Source organism: Priapulus caudatus, unplaced genomic scaffold (genome assembly GCF_000485595.1).
Source record: "Priapulus caudatus unplaced genomic scaffold, Priapulus_caudatus-5.0.1 Scaffold197, whole genome shotgun sequence".
Lineage (NCBI taxonomy): Eukaryota > Metazoa > Priapulida > Priapulimorpha > Priapulimorphida > Priapulidae > Priapulus > Priapulus caudatus.
Window position 1 is genome coordinate 917,777 of NW_014577258.1, and position 5,017 is coordinate 922,793.

Genomic DNA, 5,017 nt, shown 5'->3' on the forward strand with positions numbered 1-5,017 from the left:
GCGGACGGTACGGGACGGACGGACGCGGTCGGGTACGGTATGACGTCCGCGAAAATGGACGGAGGAGGGAGTAGGGGACGTGAGGTCTGGATGGACCGGACGGACGCACGGACGGACGGGGCGGCGGGCGGACGGTACGGACGAACAGACAGAGAACAGAAGTCAACAGACAGACCGACAGTGACACACAGAACAGACAGCTCATCAGGAAGCGAGCGAGGAGTAAACATGAGAGACAGGACGAAGAGACCAATAATGATTTCTACAGACTGCGGATTGGTCCGCGATAGCGACGGCTATAGCGTATGGTATTGCGAGGCGGATGGGGATTGGATTTGTTATCGGATCAAACAAAGGTTAAAGGTTGGCGGATAACCTGCAGGAATTCGACCGGTCATTTTCAATCAGGCAGGGCGACAATATATATTCGGACGGAGAGCCGAGACGCGAGCGCGCGCGTGGGCTCGTGAAGGATGATAGTGATTAAGGGCTAATTGAGGTGTTGCTGCTGGAAGTTTTTCACGAAAGTGATCTGCGGTTCGTGTTGGTTTGTTATATAGGGGTGACCCGTCCCGATTTCGCGTTTATGTGAGGGGGGTGCACTGTGGGACAACGTGAAGCGGTTGGTTGCGACATATGCTGGAAGCGCGTTGAGGAGCGATGTGGGTGTGTTGTTGTCCGGAGGAACACCGTATCGGGTGTTGTGTCAGGCTTCACAAGGGTCGTGGCGGCTTTGCCGGCAAGTTATGCTGTTGTTTAGTGGAGACAAATTCACTGCGCATATATTTGAGGATCGGCAAGAATTTATGAAGTCGAGTGCAGACAACGATTAATTAACGAGTGACTTGCGAATTGAGTCGCAGGGAGAGAGATGGGGGGGAGAGGGAAGAGAGAGAAAGAAGAGAGAGGGAAGAGAGGAGGGAGAGAGAAAGAGAGAAAGACGAGAAGAAGAAAGAAAGAGAGAGCATAGAGCAGAGAGAGAGATCGAGAGAGAGAGAGAGAGTGAGAGAGCGCTAGCGAGAGAGAGAGCGGCGAGAGAGAGAGAGCGGAGGGAGAGAAGAGAGAGAGGAGAGAGAGAAAGAGAGCGAAGGAGAGAGAGCGCGCGAGAGAGGAGCGGCGCGAGAGAGAGAGAGACGAGAGCGAGAAGAGAGCGCGGAGAGAGAGAGAGCGCGAGAGAGGAGAAAGAATAGAGAGAGAGTAGGCATGCGCGAGAGGCGCGTGCCGCCCAGAGCGCCGCGCGGGTGTGTGTGTGTGTGTGTGTGTTGCGTGTGGCATGTGTGTGTGTGCAGCGCCGTGTTTGTGGTGTGTTTGTGGTGGAGGAGACATGTCTGTGCCGGAGGGACAGTGCGATAACTATGTGTATGTGGTTTACCTACAGGTTGGTAGTCGTGGCGGTGCGGGAGGGACATGCCGGTAACTATATGTATGTGGTTTACCTACAGGTTGGTAGTCGTGGCGGTGCGGGAGGGACATGCCGGTAAGCGTACGTGGCTGGAAGCAGCATGAAGCTTGACCGCACAGACATGGAGCAGCAGCCACGAAAATACATGGTGTTCACGAAGGTAAGTGATAGCAAGAGCGCAAGCACGCGAGGCGCTAGGGTTGGTATGAGCGCAGTCGTAGTGTTAGGGAAGGCAAGAAAGGGTAAGGAGACGAGGGTAGGTTAGGCTGGAGATGGTGGTGCAAGGGGCGGGGACAGGGTGTGCGAGGAGTGGAGGTAGGCGTGGTTAGGGCAAGAGGAGGTGTGGTGGGATAGGGTGGAGGTGGAGGTGGGTTTGTAGGGTGGTATAGGTAGTAAGAGGACGGAGATATGCGTGGGATAAGGTGAGGTGTGAGTGAGGGGTCAAGGTGTTTGTCTGTGGGTAGGGATTAAGGTGTCCGTTTACGGGTGGGTAGTGGTACCGTGTGACCGAGCGTGCTCCACATGTGCGCTGCTCCACCACTGTCGATCGTCACGCACTCTGGCGGCATCCGATACTTCCGTGATCGTCGCCTACACGCGCCGCCGCTCGTTCGATCTCGCCATTAAAGTGATTACGTCATCGTAAATACTAAAAAATAAAAAAAACATTTCCACTTTTTCACAAAATATAAGTAATTCTGTTCACTTTTTATGGTTAAATTGCTGCATTATACTTAATTTCTTATTTTACTATAATTATTGTTCGATGTGAACATACACTCGTGACGCATACATAGCCCATAGCAAGCAATTAATGTTAGGAACACTAATATCAAATCGTCCAGGTTTTTTGGATTTTTAACTAGCTGAGAATCAATCTTACGTTATCAGGTAAGAATTTGACGATACGTTTAGTCCCGTTAGTTCTTACTTTTAATGTAAAAAAAATGGCAACACAAATTTTACACATTTTACCATAGAAAATTCGTGACGTAATCACTTCAAGCGTGTGCTGCGTGAGAGAGATGCACCGCTGAGTTTACACTCCGACTCTATTCGCCTGAAGAAAGGAGAGAGGGGGAAAAAACTTTGTGCGCTCGACATGTTGCCGGCTAATGCGAGAGCGGCGCGTTTGTATATACAGACAGACATGCTGAGTGCGCTAGAGCCGCTGTCGTTTGCGCGCGGGGAGTTTTTCACCGGATCCGTGAGTCAGGGGCAATTAGCGGACGCGTACGTGTATTGTGGCGGTATGTACGTGTAACGTGCGTAGTAGCAGTAGCAGCAGCAGCAGTAGTAGTAGTAGTAGTAGTAGTAGTAGTCGTAGAGTAGATCAGTAGTAGTAGTAGTTGTAGTAGTAGTAGTGATAGTAGTAGTAGTAGCAGGCAGCAGCAAGCAGTATACGTAGTAGTAGTAGATAGTAGTAGTAGTAGTAGTAGTAGTAGTAGTAGTAGTCCAGTAGTACAGTAGTAGTAGTGTAGTAGTAGTCAAGATAATAATACGGATTCTAATATTATTATCGCTATATTATAGTCATACCACACTATATATATTATCTATATATATTACACGTCGTACTATCAACGTATATAATACCACTAAAATATATACACACATACTATAAATTATCCTATATTATATAATCTCCTATATTATATAATATCCTATATTTATCTTACTCCGCCGCCCCCCCCCCAACCAGGTGGCATTCTTGCTCACAGACAAGACCATCTCCTCAGCAGGCAGCCCACTGTTTGTACGTGAGTGCAACCGTAAACCACCATCATAGTCAAACGCTATAAACCATCGTGTGACGTTTAAAGGCGATATCTCCATAAAAAGAAGAGGTATGGAAACAAAGTAAAGTTTGAGTGTGCGGTGACTGCGCCAACGCTAATTTAGATTAATTTTTATCGAGTTGCATACGTACTATATCATCGGTAAAATTAGGCAAGCCTAAATGTGAATTTCAACGGTGTTTTGGAGTGTCATACTCCTCCTATACTTATCTACACTCCTTGGTAGCAGTAGTAGCAGCAATAGCAGTGCAGTGCAGTCAGTAGTACACCGGCGCAGGCAGCGGCAGCAGGGCAGCAGCAGCAGGCAGCAAGCAGCAGTAAGAAACAATAGGCAGTAGCAGAAACGGCGGAGTCCCGTTCACCAATCACTCGTCTCAATCAATCCAATCAATCAATCGTCTCACCAATCAACAAAATCAACTCGTCTCCACCCAATCAATCGTGTCCTTCACGCAAGAGAAAGAAATGAAAGAAAGAAAGAAGAAAGAAAAGAAAGAATAAATGAGAGAGCGAGAGAGAGAGAGACTAGAGTGGAAAGAGAGAGAGAGAGAGAGAGAGAGATGAGGAGAGAGACGAGAGAGAGAGGAGAGGAGAAGAGAGAGAGAGAGAGAGAGAGAGATTCGTTATTGGGCTCCTACATGGTTAGTAAAAGTCATCAAAGTAGTCCGCTCGCGCTCTGCCGCAACGTTCGCGCACGTGTATATGTGTGTATCCGTAAGCCCGCAGCTTTAAAAAAGAGCTTCGCCGGAAATATACGCGAACATTCCCAGATCTCTGGCGCTGCTCTGTCTCGCTTCTTCTGCTGCATTGATTTTCGAGAAATCGCCCCATCTTTGTTTATATGTATTGATTATAAAGTGAACGCGGGAGCGCCTGCGTGTTATGTGAGATAGCGCGCATCCTGGTTGCCGCTGCGGTCGTATATATTCAACAAATCACGGCTAAAGTTTCGCATTCCGCGACGCAGTGTAACCGCATGTTTGAAAAATGGTACGTGCCCCCCACGCCAAGTCAGTATTTTGTTTCAGCGCACGACTTCGTATTAAGACGCTGCTGACTACAATTCCTCTTCCGACAGAGGAGATGACTGTGTAACGATGTTAAACCTGATTACTAGCGGACATCTGGGACCTATTTGTAACAGTAAACTTGTACTATACAAACGCAGTAACAACGTAAAATATATATAAAATATATGTAAATATAAATAATAATATATATATATAATTGTATAAAATAATGTAAACACTCGACATGATTTCTTCCAATTAGGGATTCTACTCGGCTGTCACGTGATGCATTTCAGCCAGTCAGGTGACGTCATAATCCTCATCCCAGTCGTGCGAGGTAGATAGATGTGATGGATAAATAAATAAATTAAAAATTGAACAAAAGGATAAATAAATAAAAATCAGTCAGATCACGTCGTGCAGTAGACATTGATTTGAAGCATGCATGTGTCTACGGGACTGCTCCGATTCACTGCTCAGACCCCCGTGTGGGTTTTGTGCTTTCGACTCGCACAATCGTCTAATTCTTTCCATCCTTTCTTACCCGTTTAGTGGTTAATATAAATATTTTAGAAATCTAGCGCGGCGGTGTTCGCACTTGAAAAGCACGTGATTTCTCCGTGTTTTCCTGAAATCGATCGATACAAACATTGGCACTGACACGCGCCGGCGGTTAGCCAACGAACAGTACGTTTTCTTTAATGAAAGCCTTGTACCTATAACGGCCCATATATATATATATAAATATATATATATAATTCCGTTATATATATATATAATCTGTTTTGATGTATTGGCTCTCCATT

At 46.7% G+C, this 5,017-nt stretch overlaps 1 long non-coding RNA gene across 1 annotated transcript in view; it reads left to right on the forward strand.

Annotated features, from left to right (window-relative positions):
* Nucleotides 1-1,453: 1,453 nt before the first annotated feature.
* The window catches only part of LOC106807143, an 86,092-nt gene continuing 82,528 nt past the window's right edge, over nucleotides 1,454-5,017 (forward strand). The window contains exon 1 of the long non-coding RNA XR_001393621.1: nucleotides 1,454-1,562. This is a non-coding gene — a long non-coding RNA (uncharacterized LOC106807143). The remainder of the gene's footprint in view (nucleotides 1,563-5,017) is intronic.